This window comes from Crassostrea angulata, chromosome 9 (genome assembly GCF_025612915.1).
Source record: "Crassostrea angulata isolate pt1a10 chromosome 9, ASM2561291v2, whole genome shotgun sequence".
In the NCBI taxonomy this organism is placed as follows: Eukaryota; Metazoa; Mollusca; class Bivalvia; order Ostreida; family Ostreidae; genus Magallana; species Magallana angulata.
The window spans coordinates 515,558-531,659 of record NC_069119.1 but is presented as its reverse complement, the minus strand read 5'-3'; positions in this window follow the sequence as shown (position 1 = coordinate 531,659).

Genomic DNA, 16,102 nt, shown 5'->3' with positions numbered 1-16,102 from the left:
ATTATTATTTTTTTTTCCAAATTTTGTGCACGCGATTTCTCAAAAACTATTCGACCGATTTTCAACATTTTTTCACAGATGATGAGTCATCATCTGAATTTTATATGTTTTTGAAATTTTTGTTGTCGTCACTTCCGGTACCGATTTATCGGCCATTTTGTAGTTTTTTACGACCTATTTTGTGCAGAGCTGATCTCAGAAACTATCAGAGATATGACTATGAAATTTTCAGGATAGGTAGTCTATAGTCTGAAGTTGTGCACTATTATTTTGTTTTACGCCAGTGGTGCCATTTCTTGGAGCTCGCCTGGGCACGAAAATTGAGTACGAATTTTCATTCAAAAATTTCAAACGTTTTGATCTGTATCTTTTTATCAGTTGATATTTTGTTAAGATATATATAACAAAAGTGGTAGATAATCATAAGTTCTTTCCAACGAAATAAAGAAAAAAGGGGTGGCCCCTTTTTTCAGGGGCCAAGGCACTCGTAAACTCTATTACATATAACTTAAAAACGATAAAGATTTTGTAATGTATTATAGAAGCAAAGTTGTTGATCGTACCAATATCTATAAGAAAAAATTATTGCCACGCCCATTTATTACGTAATAAGGGAATTTTAGGGGCCAAAGTACTTAAACTTTGACGAAAAATAACTAGAGAAGTATACATATTTTGTTAGACATCATAGAAGAGAAAATGTTTGAATAAATGATTTAAATTGATTCCACTGATCAAAACACAAATTTCTGTCCCCATTAAGGATCTAGAGGGCTCGCCCCTAAAATATTAAATCATTTGTATCTCAAAAATAATCAACAATTTTACATGGGTGTAAGAACAAAAAATGTTTGTAGTCTTAAGACCTTTTCAAAGAAATCAAGAAAAAGGGGCTGGCCCCTTTTTTTAGGGGCCAAGGCACTCGTTAACTCTATTACGAATAACTTAAAAACGATAAAGATTTTGTAATGCATTATAGAAGCAAAGTTGTTGATCGTACCAATATCTATTCGAAAAAATCATTGCCACGCCCATTTATTACGTAATGAGGGATTTTTAGGGGCCAAAGTACTAAAACTTTGACGAAAAATAACTAGAGAAGTATACATATTTTGTTAGACATCAAAGAAGAGAAAATGTTTGATTAAATGATTTAAATTGATTCTACTTATCAAAATACGAATTTCTGTCCCCATTAAGGATCTAGAGGGCTGGCCCCTAAAATATTCAATCATTTGTATCTCAAAAGTAAACATCAATTTTAGATGGATGTAAGAACCAAAAATGTTAGTATTCATGAGACCTTTCGTATAAAATCAAGAAAAAGGGGCTGGCCCCTAAAATTAGGGGCCAATAGACTCCTAAACTCTATTACTCATACGTTAAAAATGATCAAGATTTTGTAATGCATTATAAAAACAAAGTTGTTGATCGCAGCAATATCAGTTTGTAAAACTCATTTCCAAACCCATTGATGACGTATTTAGAGATTTTAGGAGACTAAAATCTTAAATCTTTAGTGTGCTGTATGTTAAAAAGCAAAACTCTTTGTTAAGCATTTTAAAGGATATTGACAATCGTATACATTATCTAAAAGGAAGTGGTTGAGGGAGAATTTTGAAATTTCATTGATATTTTAATCGAATCGTTTAAAAAATTGAACGGAAGACCTACTCGTTACTCGTAACGAGATCGTATCTAGTTTAAATTGTACTTTTCGATCTGAACAATAAACCGAAAAAATTTTGAAAATCGGATAAATAGTAAAAAAGTTACAAATTAAGGGCTGTTTTTATCTTTGGCCCCTCCAGACCCCTTATTTTTTTGCAATATTATTCCCAGGACCCTTTTCAGGTCTGCGCATTGCGTTTATCATTATGTAGATGAAATATTAAAAGCTACACTCTAAAACTATGCGAGAAAACGTAAAACGCGTGAATTCATACTGTTTCTTATTAAGGTCTTCCGTTTCCAGCGGAAGACCTTATTGTTTTCGTACTGTTTCTTCTTATTATTATTATTTTTTTTTTCCAAATTTTGTGCACGAGATTTCTCGAAATCTATTCGACCGATCTCAACCATTTTTTCACAGATGGTTGGGCGTGATCTAAACTTCATACATTTTTCTTAATTTTTTCGTAGTCACTTCCGGTACCGAATTGTCGGCCATTTTGTAATTTTTGACGACCCATTTTGTGCAGCTATAAACTCGGAAACCATAAGAGATATGAATATGAAATTTTCAGGATAGGTAGACCATAGTTTGAAGTTGTGCAGCATGTAGTTGTTTAATGCCTGTTGCGCCATTTCTTGGAGCTCGCCTGGGCACGAAAATTGGGCACGAATTTTCATTCAAAATTTTCACACGTTTTGATTTATATCTTTTTATCAGTTGATATTTTGTTTAGACATATATAACAAAAGTGGTAGAGAATCAAAAGTTCTTTCCAACAAAATCAATAAAAAGGGGCTGGCCCCTTTATTAAGGGGCCAAGGCACTCTTAAACTCTATTACAAATAACTTAAAAACGATAAAGATTTTGTAATGCAATATAGAAGCAAAGTTGTTGATCGTACCAATATCTATTAGAAAAAAATATTGCCACGCCCATTTATGACGTAATTAGGGATTTTTAGGGGCCAAAGTACTTAAACTTTGACGCAATATAACTAGAGAAGTAGACATATTTTGTTAGACATGATAGAAGAGAAAATGTTTGAATTTATGATTTAAATCGATTCCACTTATCAAAACACGAATTTCTGTCCCCATTAAGGATCTAGAGGGCTGGCCCCTAAAATATTCATACATTTGTATCTCAAAAATGATCAACAATTTTAGATGGGTGTAAGAACAAAAATTGTTAGTATTCTTAAGACCTTTTCTAAGAAATCAAGAAAAAGGGGCTGGCTACCTTTTTTTTGGGGGGGGGGGGGCAAGAAACTTGTAAAGTCTATTACAAATTACATAAAAACGATTAAGATTTCGTAATGCATTATAAAAGCAAAGTTGTTAATTGTAGCAATATCTATCTGGAAAACTCATTGCAACACCCATTTATTACGTAATTAGGGATATGTATACATTATCTGAAAGTGTGTGTGTGTGGGGGGGGGGGGTAATTCTAAAATTATATCGATTATTCATGGTATGATTAAAAACAGAAATCGCAAGGAAGACCTACTCGTTACTCGTAACGAGATCGTATCTAGTGATACTAAATATTGGATTATCTTCTACAGAAGTCTTTATGTGTTTGGCGTTTTAGAGTGGTTGAAAAGAATTTAGTGAAGTTTTGTCTGCGGTGGGTATGCAACGCACCATTGGGTCCGCGCGTACGAATTTCATTGTCCACGCAGAGAGTGCCATCAAAAACATATAATTTATGCACGTTAGGGTGTGTAAATGCCAAGTCAATGGACATAAATGGAGAGGCTAGGTCTGAATAAGGTTAGTAATCGCTTGAACATTGGGGGAAATGTCAGATTTAAAAGATGCGATCGGAAGGGAAACCGAAAGTAGAAATCGCGGGTTCAGTTTACACCTACGCGGTGAAGTCCAAAAACAATGGATAATGCATTCTGCACATGTAATACAGTCTTTAGAGAATGCATTCTGCTCATTTATTTCAGCCTTTAGAGTTGTTGTCACGTCGTTTACGAGAATTTTCTAATGTTTGAATTAAACGGGATTGATCTATTTTTGATAAAGGAAGAAATGACAAAATACGTAACATGTAAATTTATTCAGTATCAAGTCGATGACTTATATTTTCACAACTCTAACATTCATAAGTCATTCATACACTCTCTGTGGTCTAGATTTAATGGAATACAAAAATTATACATGCACCAGAATTATCATACGAATACTTACATCCCATGCATTGTGTACATTTGGATTCCCCGTACAATCACTAAGTGCCGTTTGATTTCAGGATTTCCTTATAAATTGTTCATTCCGCTCTATATTTAGCAGACAATAAGAATGAGGTCCGATGTACATTTACACCAGTTTCTATTTGGGTTGAGTGTAAAGTTTTGGAGTTAGAATTTTTTTCTACAGTACAAGTCAAGCAAGGCAACTGAAACCCAAAAGCCCAAAAAATTATAATTCCGCAAAAAAAGAACGAGATGGTCTGGTCTTTGGTACACTATTTTATTAGGACATGAAGTTGATGTTCAAGACAAAACGAGTTTAGAAAACTGAATGACTGATGACTAAAGAAGGGGGAAAAAGGGGGGGGGGGAGGGGGAGGTGTTACGGTAACTTCTAAATTACATTGTAAATAAATGCTATCAAACATTGAACGATTTTCTTGGGGGCATTTTTTTTTTTAATTTTTTTTTTGGTATGTTGCGTATGAGGGCTTCAGATAAAAATATCAATGTCAAAGGTCATAGGTCAAGGTTATATTAGGAATAAAAATTAAAACAACACGTGTTATTTTTCATAGTCTGTTAGGAAGATCAATGCATGTCACTATGGACGGCTCTAAAGGGGGGGTCAAAGGTCAAGGTCAAAGGTCAAGGTCAAGGGTCAAGGTCAAAGGTAAAGGGTCAAGGTCACTCTGAATTTTCGAACATTCATTCTTCAAATAGAGAAAACTCTTGGGGAAAAAAGCACAACTCGGTTAGGGGGGGTCAAAGGTCAAGGTCAAAGGTAAAGGGTCAAGGTCACTCTGAATTTTCGAACATTCATTCTTTAAAGAGAGAAAATTCTTTTGAGAATAATTTTAGTTTTCAAGTTATAATAGTCATTTTTAGGCCCCTCAAACCCCTTTAAGGTGTCAAAGAGTAGCCCCTCGGAGCATGTTTTTTAAATTGTACTTTTCGATCTGAACAATAAACCGAAAAAATTTTGAAAATCGGATAAATAGTAAAAAAGTTACAAATTAAGGGCTGTTTTTATCTTTGGCCCCTCCAGACCCCTTATTTTTTTGCAATATTATTCCCAGGACCCTTTTCAGGTCTGCGCATTGCGTTTATCATTATGTAGATGAAATATTAAAAGCTACACTCTAAAACTATGCGAGAAAACGTAAAACGCGTGAATTCATACTGTTTCTTATTAAGGTCTTCCGTTTCCAGCGGAAGACCTTATTGTTTTCGTACTGTTTCTTCTTATTATTATTATTTTTTTTTTTCCAAATTTTGTGCACGAGATTTCTCGAAATCTATTCGACCGATCTCAACCATTTTTTCACAGATGGTTGGGCGTGATCTAAACTTCATACATTTTTCTTAATTTTTTCGTAGTCACTTCCGGTACCGAATTGTCGGCCATTTTGTAATTTTTGACGACCCATTTTGTGCAGCTATAAACTCGGAAACCATAAGAGATATGAATATGAAATTTTCAGGATAGGTAGACCATAGTTTGAAGTTGTGCAGCATGTAGTTGTTTAATGCCTGTTGCGCCATTTCTTGGAGCTCGCCTGGGCACGAAAATTGGGCACGAATTTTCATTCAAAATTTTCACACGTTTTGATTTATATCTTTTTATCAGTTGATATTTTGTTTAGACATATATAACAAAAGTGGTAGAGAATCAAAAGTTCTTTCCAACAAAATCAATAAAAAGGGGCTGGCCCCTTTATTAAGGGGCCAAGGCACTCTTAAACTCTATTACAAATAACTTAAAAACGATAAAGATTTTGTAATGCAATATAGAAGCAAAGTTGTTGATCGTACCAATATCTATTAGAAAAAAATATTGCCACGCCCATTTATGACGTAATTAGGGATTTTTAGGGGCCAAAGTACTTAAACTTTGACGCAATATAACTAGAGAAGTAGACATATTTTGTTAGACATGATAGAAGAGAAAATGTTTGAATTTATGATTTAAATCGATTCCACTTATCAAAACACGAATTTCTGTCCCCATTAAGGATCTAGAGGGCTGGCCCCTAAAATATTCATACATTTGTATCTCAAAAATGATCAACAATTTTAGATGGGTGTAAGAACAAAAATTGTTAGTATTCTTAAGACCTTTTCTAAGAAATCAAGAAAAAGGGGCTGGCTACCTTTTTTTTTGGGGGGGGGGGGGCAAGAAACTTGTAAAGTCTATTACAAATTACATAAAAACGATTAAGATTTCGTAATGCATTATAAAAGCAAAGTTGTTAATTGTAGCAATATCTATCTGGAAAACTCATTGCAACACCCATTTATTACGTAATTAGGGATATGTATACATTATCTGAAAGTGTGTGTGTGTGGGGGGGGGGGGGTAATTCTAAAATTATATCGATTATTCATGGTATGATTAAAAACAGAAATCGCAAGGAAGACCTACTCGTTACTCGTAACGAGATCGTATCTAGTGATACTAAATATTGGATTATCTTCTACAGAAGTCTTTATGTGTTTGGCGTTTTAGAGTGGTTGAAAAGAATTTAGTGAAGTTTTGTCTGCGGTGGGTATGCAACGCACCATTGGGTCCGCGCGTACGAATTTCATTGTCCACGCAGAGAGTGCCATCAAAAACATATAATTTATGCACGTTAGGGTGTGTAAATGCCAAGTCAATGGACATAAATGGAGAGGCTAGGTCTGAATAAGGTTAGTAATCGCTTGAACATTGGGGGAAATGTCAGATTTAAAAGATGCGATCGGAAGGGAAACCGAAAGTAGAAATCGCGGGTTCAGTTTACACCTACGCGGTGAAGTCCAAAAACAATGGATAATGCATTCTGCACATGTAATACAGTCTTTAGAGAATGCATTCTGCTCATTTATTTCAGCCTTTAGAGTTGTTGTCACGTCGTTTACGAGAATTTTCTAATGTTTGAATTAAACGGGATTGATCTATTTTTGATAAAGGAAGAAATGACAAAATACGTAACATGTAAATTTATTCAGTATCAAGTCGATGACTTATATTTTCACAACTCTAACATTCATAAGTCATTCATACACTCTCTGTGGTCTAGATTTAATGGAATACAAAAATTATACATGCACCAGAATTATCATACGAATACTTACATCCCATGCATTGTGTACATTTGGATTCCCCGTACAATCACTAAGTGCCGTTTGATTTCAGGATTTCCTTATAAATTGTTCATTCCGCTCTATATTTAGCAGACAATAAGAATGAGGTCCGATGTACATTTACACCAGTTTCTATTTGGGTTGAGTGTAAAGTTTTGGAGTTAGAATTTTTTTCTACAGTACAAGTCAAGCAAGGCAACTGAAACCCAAAAGCCCAAAAAATTATAATTCCGCAAAAAAAGAACGAGATGGTCTGGTCTTTGGTACACTATTTTATTAGGACATGAAGTTGATGTTCAAGACAAAACGAGTTTAGAAAACTGAATGACTGATGACTAAAGAAGGGGGAAAAAGGGGGGGGGGGGAGGGGGAGGTGTTACGGTAACTTCTAAATTACATTGTAAATAAATGCTATCAAACATTGAACGATTTTCTTGGGGGCATTTTTTTTTTTAATTTTTTTTTTGGTATGTTGCGTATGAGGGCTTCAGATAAAAATATCAATGTCAAAGGTCATAGGTCAAGGTTATATTAGGAATAAAAATTAAAACAACACGTGTTATTTTTCATAGTCTGTTAGGAAGATCAATGCATGTCACTATGGACGGCTCTAAAGGGGGGGTCAAAGGTCAAGGTCAAAGGTCAAGGTCAAGGGTCAAGGTCAAAGGTAAAGGGTCAAGGTCACTCTGAATTTTCGAACATTCATTCTTCAAATAGAGAAAACTCTTGGGGAAAAAAGCACAACTCGGTTAGGGGGGGGTCAAAGGTCAAGGTCAAAGGTAAAGGGTCAAGGTCACTCTGAATTTTCGAACATTCATTCTTTAAAGAGAGAAAATTCTTTTGAGAATAATTTTAGTTTTCAAGTTATAATAGTCATTTTTAGGCCCCTCAAACCCCTTTAAGGTGTCAAAGAGTAGCCCCTCGGAGCATGTTTTTTAAATTGTACTTTTCGATCTGAACAATAAACCGAAAAAATTTTGAAAATCGGATAAATAGTAAAAAAGTTACAAATTAAGGGCTGTTTTTATCTTTGGCCCCTCCAGACCCCTTATTTTTTTGCAATATTATTCCCAGGACCCTTTTCAGGTCTGCGCATTGCGTTTATCATTATGTAGATGAAATATTAAAAGCTACACTCTAAAACTATGCGAGAAAACGTAAAACGCGTGAATTCATACTGTTTCTTATTAAGGTCTTCCGTTTCCAGCGGAAGACCTTATTGTTTTCGTACTGTTTCTTCTTATTATTATTATTTTTTTTTTTCCAAATTTTGTGCACGAGATTTCTCGAAATCTATTCGACCGATCTCAACCATTTTTTCACAGATGGTTGGGCGTGATCTAAACTTCATACATTTTTCTTAATTTTTTCGTAGTCACTTCCGGTACCGAATTGTCGGCCATTTTGTAATTTTTGACGACCCATTTTGTGCAGCTATAAACTCGGAAACCATAAGAGATATGAATATGAAATTTTCAGGATAGGTAGACCATAGTTTGAAGTTGTGCAGCATGTAGTTGTTTAATGCCTGTTGCGCCATTTCTTGGAGCTCGCCTGGGCACGAAAATTGGGCACGAATTTTCATTCAAAATTTTCACACGTTTTGATTTATATCTTTTTATCAGTTGATATTTTGTTTAGACATATATAACAAAAGTGGTAGAGAATCAAAAGTTCTTTCCAACAAAATCAATAAAAAGGGGCTGGCCCCTTTATTAAGGGGCCAAGGCACTCTTAAACTCTATTACAAATAACTTAAAAACGATAAAGATTTTGTAATGCAATATAGAAGCAAAGTTGTTGATCGTACCAATATCTATTAGAAAAAAATATTGCCACGCCCATTTATGACGTAATTAGGGATTTTTAGGGGCCAAAGTACTTAAACTTTGACGCAATATAACTAGAGAAGTAGACATATTTTGTTAGACATGATAGAAGAGAAAATGTTTGAATTTATGATTTAAATCGATTCCACTTATCAAAACACGAATTTCTGTCCCCATTAAGGATCTAGAGGGCTGGCCCCTAAAATATTCATACATTTGTATCTCAAAAATGATCAACAATTTTAGATGGGTGTAAGAACAAAAATTGTTAGTATTCTTAAGACCTTTTCTAAGAAATCAAGAAAAAGGGGCTGGCTACCTTTTTTTTTGGGGGGGGGGGGCAAGAAACTTGTAAAGTCTATTACAAATTACATAAAAACGATTAAGATTTCGTAATGCATTATAAAAGCAAAGTTGTTAATTGTAGCAATATCTATCTGGAAAACTCATTGCAACACCCATTTATTACGTAATTAGGGATATGTATACATTATCTGAAAGTGTGTGTGTGTGGGGGGGGGGGGTAATTCTAAAATTATATCGATTATTCATGGTATGATTAAAAACAGAAATCGCAAGGAAGACCTACTCGTTACTCGTAACGAGATCGTATCTAGTGATACTAAATATTGGATTATCTTCTACAGAAGTCTTTATGTGTTTGGCGTTTTAGAGTGGTTGAAAAGAATTTAGTGAAGTTTTGTCTGCGGTGGGTATGCAACGCACCATTGGGTCCGCGCGTACGAATTTCATTGTCCACGCAGAGAGTGCCATCAAAAACATATAATTTATGCACGTTAGGGTGTGTAAATGCCAAGTCAATGGACATAAATGGAGAGGCTAGGTCTGAATAAGGTTAGTAATCGCTTGAACATTGGGGGAAATGTCAGATTTAAAAGATGCGATCGGAAGGGAAACCGAAAGTAGAAATCGCGGGTTCAGTTTACACCTACGCGGTGAAGTCCAAAAACAATGGATAATGCATTCTGCACATGTAATACAGTCTTTAGAGAATGCATTCTGCTCATTTATTTCAGCCTTTAGAGTTGTTGTCACGTCGTTTACGAGAATTTTCTAATGTTTGAATTAAACGGGATTGATCTATTTTTGATAAAGGAAGAAATGACAAAATACGTAACATGTAAATTTATTCAGTATCAAGTCGATGACTTATATTTTCACAACTCTAACATTCATAAGTCATTCATACACTCTCTGTGGTCTAGATTTAATGGAATACAAAAATTATACATGCACCAGAATTATCATACGAATACTTACATCCCATGCATTGTGTACATTTGGATTCCCCGTACAATCACTAAGTGCCGTTTGATTTCAGGATTTCCTTATAAATTGTTCATTCCGCTCTATATTTAGCAGACAATAAGAATGAGGTCCGATGTACATTTACACCAGTTTCTATTTGGGTTGAGTGTAAAGTTTTGGAGTTAGAATTTTTTTCTACAGTACAAGTCAAGCAAGGCAACTGAAACCCAAAAGCCCAAAAAATTATAATTCCGCAAAAAAAGAACGAGATGGTCTGGTCTTTGGTACACTATTTTATTAGGACATGAAGTTGATGTTCAAGACAAAACGAGTTTAGAAAACTGAATGACTGATGACTAAAGAAGGGGGAAAAAGGGGGGGGGGGAGGGGGAGGTGTTACGGTAACTTCTAAATTACATTGTAAATAAATGCTATCAAACATTGAACGATTTTCTTGGGGGCATTTTTTTTTTTAATTTTTTTTTTGGTATGTTGCGTATGAGGGCTTCAGATAAAAATATCAATGTCAAAGGTCATAGGTCAAGGTTATATTAGGAATAAAAATTAAAACAACACGTGTTATTTTTCATAGTCTGTTAGGAAGATCAATGCATGTCACTATGGACGGCTCTAAAGGGGGGGTCAAAGGTCAAGGTCAAAGGTCAAGGTCAAGGGTCAAGGTCAAAGGTAAAGGGTCAAGGTCACTCTGAATTTTCGAACATTCATTCTTCAAATAGAGAAAACTCTTGGGGAAAAAAGCACAACTCGGTTAGGGGGGGTCAAAGGTCAAGGTCAAAGGTAAAGGGTCAAGGTCACTCTGAATTTTCGAACATTCATTCTTTAAAGAGAGAAAATTCTTTTGAGAATAATTTTAGTTTTCAAGTTATAATAGTCATTTTTAGGCCCCTCAAACCCCTTTAAGGTGTCAAAGAGTAGCCCCTCGGAGCATGTTTTTTAAATTGTACTTTTCGATCTGAACAATAAACCGAAAAAATTTTGAAAATCGGATAAATAGTAAAAAAGTTACAAATTAAGGGCTGTTTTTATCTTTGGCCCCTCCAGACCCCTTATTTTTTTGCAATATTATTCCCAGGACCCTTTTCAGGTCTGCGCATTGCGTTTATCATTATGTAGATGAAATATTAAAAGCTACACTCTAAAACTATGCGAGAAAACGTAAAACGCGTGAATTCATACTGTTTCTTATTAAGGTCTTCCGTTTCCAGCGGAAGACCTTATTGTTTTCGTACTGTTTCTTCTTATTATTATTATTTTTTTTTTTCCAAATTTTGTGCACGAGATTTCTCGAAATCTATTCGACCGATCTCAACCATTTTTTCACAGATGGTTGGGCGTGATCTAAACTTCATACATTTTTCTTAATTTTTTCGTAGTCACTTCCGGTACCGAATTGTCGGCCATTTTGTAATTTTTGACGACCCATTTTGTGCAGCTATAAACTCGGAAACCATAAGAGATATGAATATGAAATTTTCAGGATAGGTAGACCATAGTTTGAAGTTGTGCAGCATGTAGTTGTTTAATGCCTGTTGCGCCATTTCTTGGAGCTCGCCTGGGCACGAAAATTGGGCACGAATTTTCATTCAAAATTTTCACACGTTTTGATTTATATCTTTTTATCAGTTGATATTTTGTTTAGACATATATAACAAAAGTGGTAGAGAATCAAAAGTTCTTTCCAACAAAATCAATAAAAAGGGGCTGGCCCCTTTATTAAGGGGCCAAGGCACTCTTAAACTCTATTACAAATAACTTAAAAACGATAAAGATTTTGTAATGCAATATAGAAGCAAAGTTGTTGATCGTACCAATATCTATTAGAAAAAAATATTGCCACGCCCATTTATGACGTAATTAGGGATTTTTAGGGGCCAAAGTACTTAAACTTTGACGCAATATAACTAGAGAAGTAGACATATTTTGTTAGACATGATAGAAGAGAAAATGTTTGAATTTATGATTTAAATCGATTCCACTTATCAAAACACGAATTTCTGTCCCCATTAAGGATCTAGAGGGCTGGCCCCTAAAATATTCATACATTTGTATCTCAAAAATGATCAACAATTTTAGATGGGTGTAAGAACAAAAATTGTTAGTATTCTTAAGACCTTTTCTAAGAAATCAAGAAAAAGGGGCTGGCTACCTTTTTTTTGGGGGGGGGGGGGGGCAAGAAACTTGTAAAGTCTATTACAAATTACATAAAAACGATTAAGATTTCGTAATGCATTATAAAAGCAAAGTTGTTAATTGTAGCAATATCTATCTGGAAAACTCATTGCAACACCCATTTATTACGTAATTAGGGATATGTATACATTATCTGAAAGTGTGTGTGTGTGGGGGGGGGGGGGGGTAATTCTAAAATTATATCGATTATTCATGGTATGATTAAAAACAGAAATCGCAAGGAAGACCTACTCGTTACTCGTAACGAGATCGTATCTAGTGATACTAAATATTGGATTATCTTCTACAGAAGTCTTTATGTGTTTGGCGTTTTAGAGTGGTTGAAAAGAATTTAGTGAAGTTTTGTCTGCGGTGGGTATGCAACGCACCATTGGGTCCGCGCGTACGAATTTCATTGTCCACGCAGAGAGTGCCATCAAAAACATATAATTTATGCACGTTAGGGTGTGTAAATGCCAAGTCAATGGACATAAATGGAGAGGCTAGGTCTGAATAAGGTTAGTAATCGCTTGAACATTGGGGGAAATGTCAGATTTAAAAGATGCGATCGGAAGGGAAACCGAAAGTAGAAATCGCGGGTTCAGTTTACACCTACGCGGTGAAGTCCAAAAACAATGGATAATGCATTCTGCACATGTAATACAGTCTTTAGAGAATGCATTCTGCTCATTTATTTCAGCCTTTAGAGTTGTTGTCACGTCGTTTACGAGAATTTTCTAATGTTTGAATTAAACGGGATTGATCTATTTTTGATAAAGGAAGAAATGACAAAATACGTAACATGTAAATTTATTCAGTATCAAGTCGATGACTTATATTTTCACAACTCTAACATTCATAAGTCATTCATACACTCTCTGTGGTCTAGATTTAATGGAATACAAAAATTATACATGCACCAGAATTATCATACGAATACTTACATCCCATGCATTGTGTACATTTGGATTCCCCGTACAATCACTAAGTGCCGTTTGATTTCAGGATTTCCTTATAAATTGTTCATTCCGCTCTATATTTAGCAGACAATAAGAATGAGGTCCGATGTACATTTACACCAGTTTCTATTTGGGTTGAGTGTAAAGTTTTGGAGTTAGAATTTTTTTCTACAGTACAAGTCAAGCAAGGCAACTGAAACCCAAAAGCCCAAAAAATTATAATTCCGCAAAAAAAGAACGAGATGGTCTGGTCTTTGGTACACTATTTTATTAGGACATGAAGTTGATGTTCAAGACAAAACGAGTTTAGAAAACTGAATGACTGATGACTAAAGAAGGGGGAAAAAGGGGGGGGGGGGGGGAGGGGGAGGTGTTACGGTAACTTCTAAATTACATTGTAAATAAATGCTATCAAACATTGAACGATTTTCTTGGGGGCATTTTTTTTTTTAATTTTTTTTTTGGTATGTTGCGTATGAGGGCTTCAGATAAAAATATCAATGTCAAAGGTCATAGGTCAAGGTTATATTAGGAATAAAAATTAAAACAACACGTGTTATTTTTCATAGTCTGTTAGGAAGATCAATGCATGTCACTATGGACGGCTCTAAAGGGGGGGTCAAAGGTCAAGGTCAAAGGTCAAGGTCAAGGGTCAAGGTCAAAGGTAAAGGGTCAAGGTCACTCTGAATTTTCGAACATTCATTCTTCAAATAGAGAAAACTCTTGGGGAAAAAAGCACAACTCGGTTAGGGGGGGGTCAAAGGTCAAGGTCAAAGGTAAAGGGTCAAGGTCACTCTGAATTTTCGAACATTCATTCTTTAAAGAGAGAAAATTCTTTTGAGAATAATTTTAGTTTTCAAGTTATAATAGTCATTTTTAGGCCCCTCAAACCCCTTTAAGGTGTCAAAGAGTAGCCCCTCGGAGCATGTTTTTTAAATTGTACTTTTCGATCTGAACAATAAACCGAAAAAATTTTGAAAATCGGATAAATAGTAAAAAAGTTACAAATTAAGGGCTGTTTTTATCTTTGGCCCCTCCAGACCCCTTATTTTTTTGCAATATTATTCCCAGGACCCTTTTCAGGTCTGCGCATTGCGTTTATCATTATGTAGATGAAATATTAAAAGCTACACTCTAAAACTATGCGAGAAAACGTAAAACGCGTGAATTCATACTGTTTCTTATTAAGGTCTTCCGTTTCCAGCGGAAGACCTTATTGTTTTCGTACTGTTTCTTCTTATTATTATTATTTTTTTTTTTCCAAATTTTGTGCACGAGATTTCTCGAAATCTATTCGACCGATCTCAACCATTTTTTCACAGATGGTTGGGCGTGATCTAAACTTCATACATTTTTCTTAATTTTTTCGTAGTCACTTCCGGTACCGAATTGTCGGCCATTTTGTAATTTTTGACGACCCATTTTGTGCAGCTATAAACTCGGAAACCATAAGAGATATGAATATGAAATTTTCAGGATAGGTAGACCATAGTTTGAAGTTGTGCAGCATGTAGTTGTTTAATGCCTGTTGCGCCATTTCTTGGAGCTCGCCTGGGCACGAAAATTGGGCACGAATTTTCATTCAAAATTTTCACACGTTTTGATTTATATCTTTTTATCAGTTGATATTTTGTTTAGACATATATAACAAAAGTGGTAGAGAATCAAAAGTTCTTTCCAACAAAATCAATAAAAAGGGGCTGGCCCCTTTATTAAGGGGCCAAGGCACTCTTAAACTCTATTACAAATAACTTAAAAACGATAAAGATTTTGTAATGCAATATAGAAGCAAAGTTGTTGATCGTACCAATATCTATTAGAAAAAAATATTGCCACGCCCATTTATGACGTAATTAGGGATTTTTAGGGGCCAAAGTACTTAAACTTTGACGCAATATAACTAGAGAAGTAGACATATTTTGTTAGACATGATAGAAGAGAAAATGTTTGAATTTATGATTTAAATCGATTCCACTTATCAAAACACGAATTTCTGTCCCCATTAAGGATCTAGAGGGCTGGCCCCTAAAATATTCATACATTTGTATCTCAAAAATGATCAACAATTTTAGATGGGTGTAAGAACAAAAATTGTTAGTATTCTTAAGACCTTTTCTAAGAAATCAAGAAAAAGGGGCTGGCTACCTTTTTTTTTGGGGGGGGGGGGGGGCAAGAAACTTGTAAAGTCTATTACAAATTACATAAAAACGATTAAGATTTCGTAATGCATTATAAAAGCAAAGTTGTTAATTGTAGCAATATCTATCTGGAAAACTCATTGCAACACCCATTTATTACGTAATTAGGGATATGTATACATTATCTGAAAGTGTGTGTGGGGGGGGGGGGGGGGGTAATTCTAAAATTATATCGATTATTCATGGTATGATTAAAAACAGAAATCGCAAGGAAGACCTACTCGTTACTCGTAACGAGATCGTATCTAGTGATACTAAATATTGGATTATCTTCTACAGAAGTCTTTATGTGTTTGGCGTTTTAGAGTGGTTGAAAAGAATTTAGTGAAGTTTTGTCTGCGGTGGGTATGCAACGCACCATTGGGTCCGCGCGTACGAATTTCATTGTCCACGCAGAGAGTGCCATCAAAAACATATAATTTATGCACGTTAGGGTGTGTAAATGCCAAGTCAATGGACATAAATGGAGAGGCTAGGTCTGAATAAGGTTAGTAATCGCTTGAACATTGGGGGAAATGTCAGATTTAAAAGATGCGATCGGAAGGGAAACCGAAAGTAGAAATCGCGGGTTCAGTTTACACCTACGCGGTGAAGTCCAAAAACAATGGATAATGCATTCTGCACATGTAATACAGTCTTTAGAGAATGCATT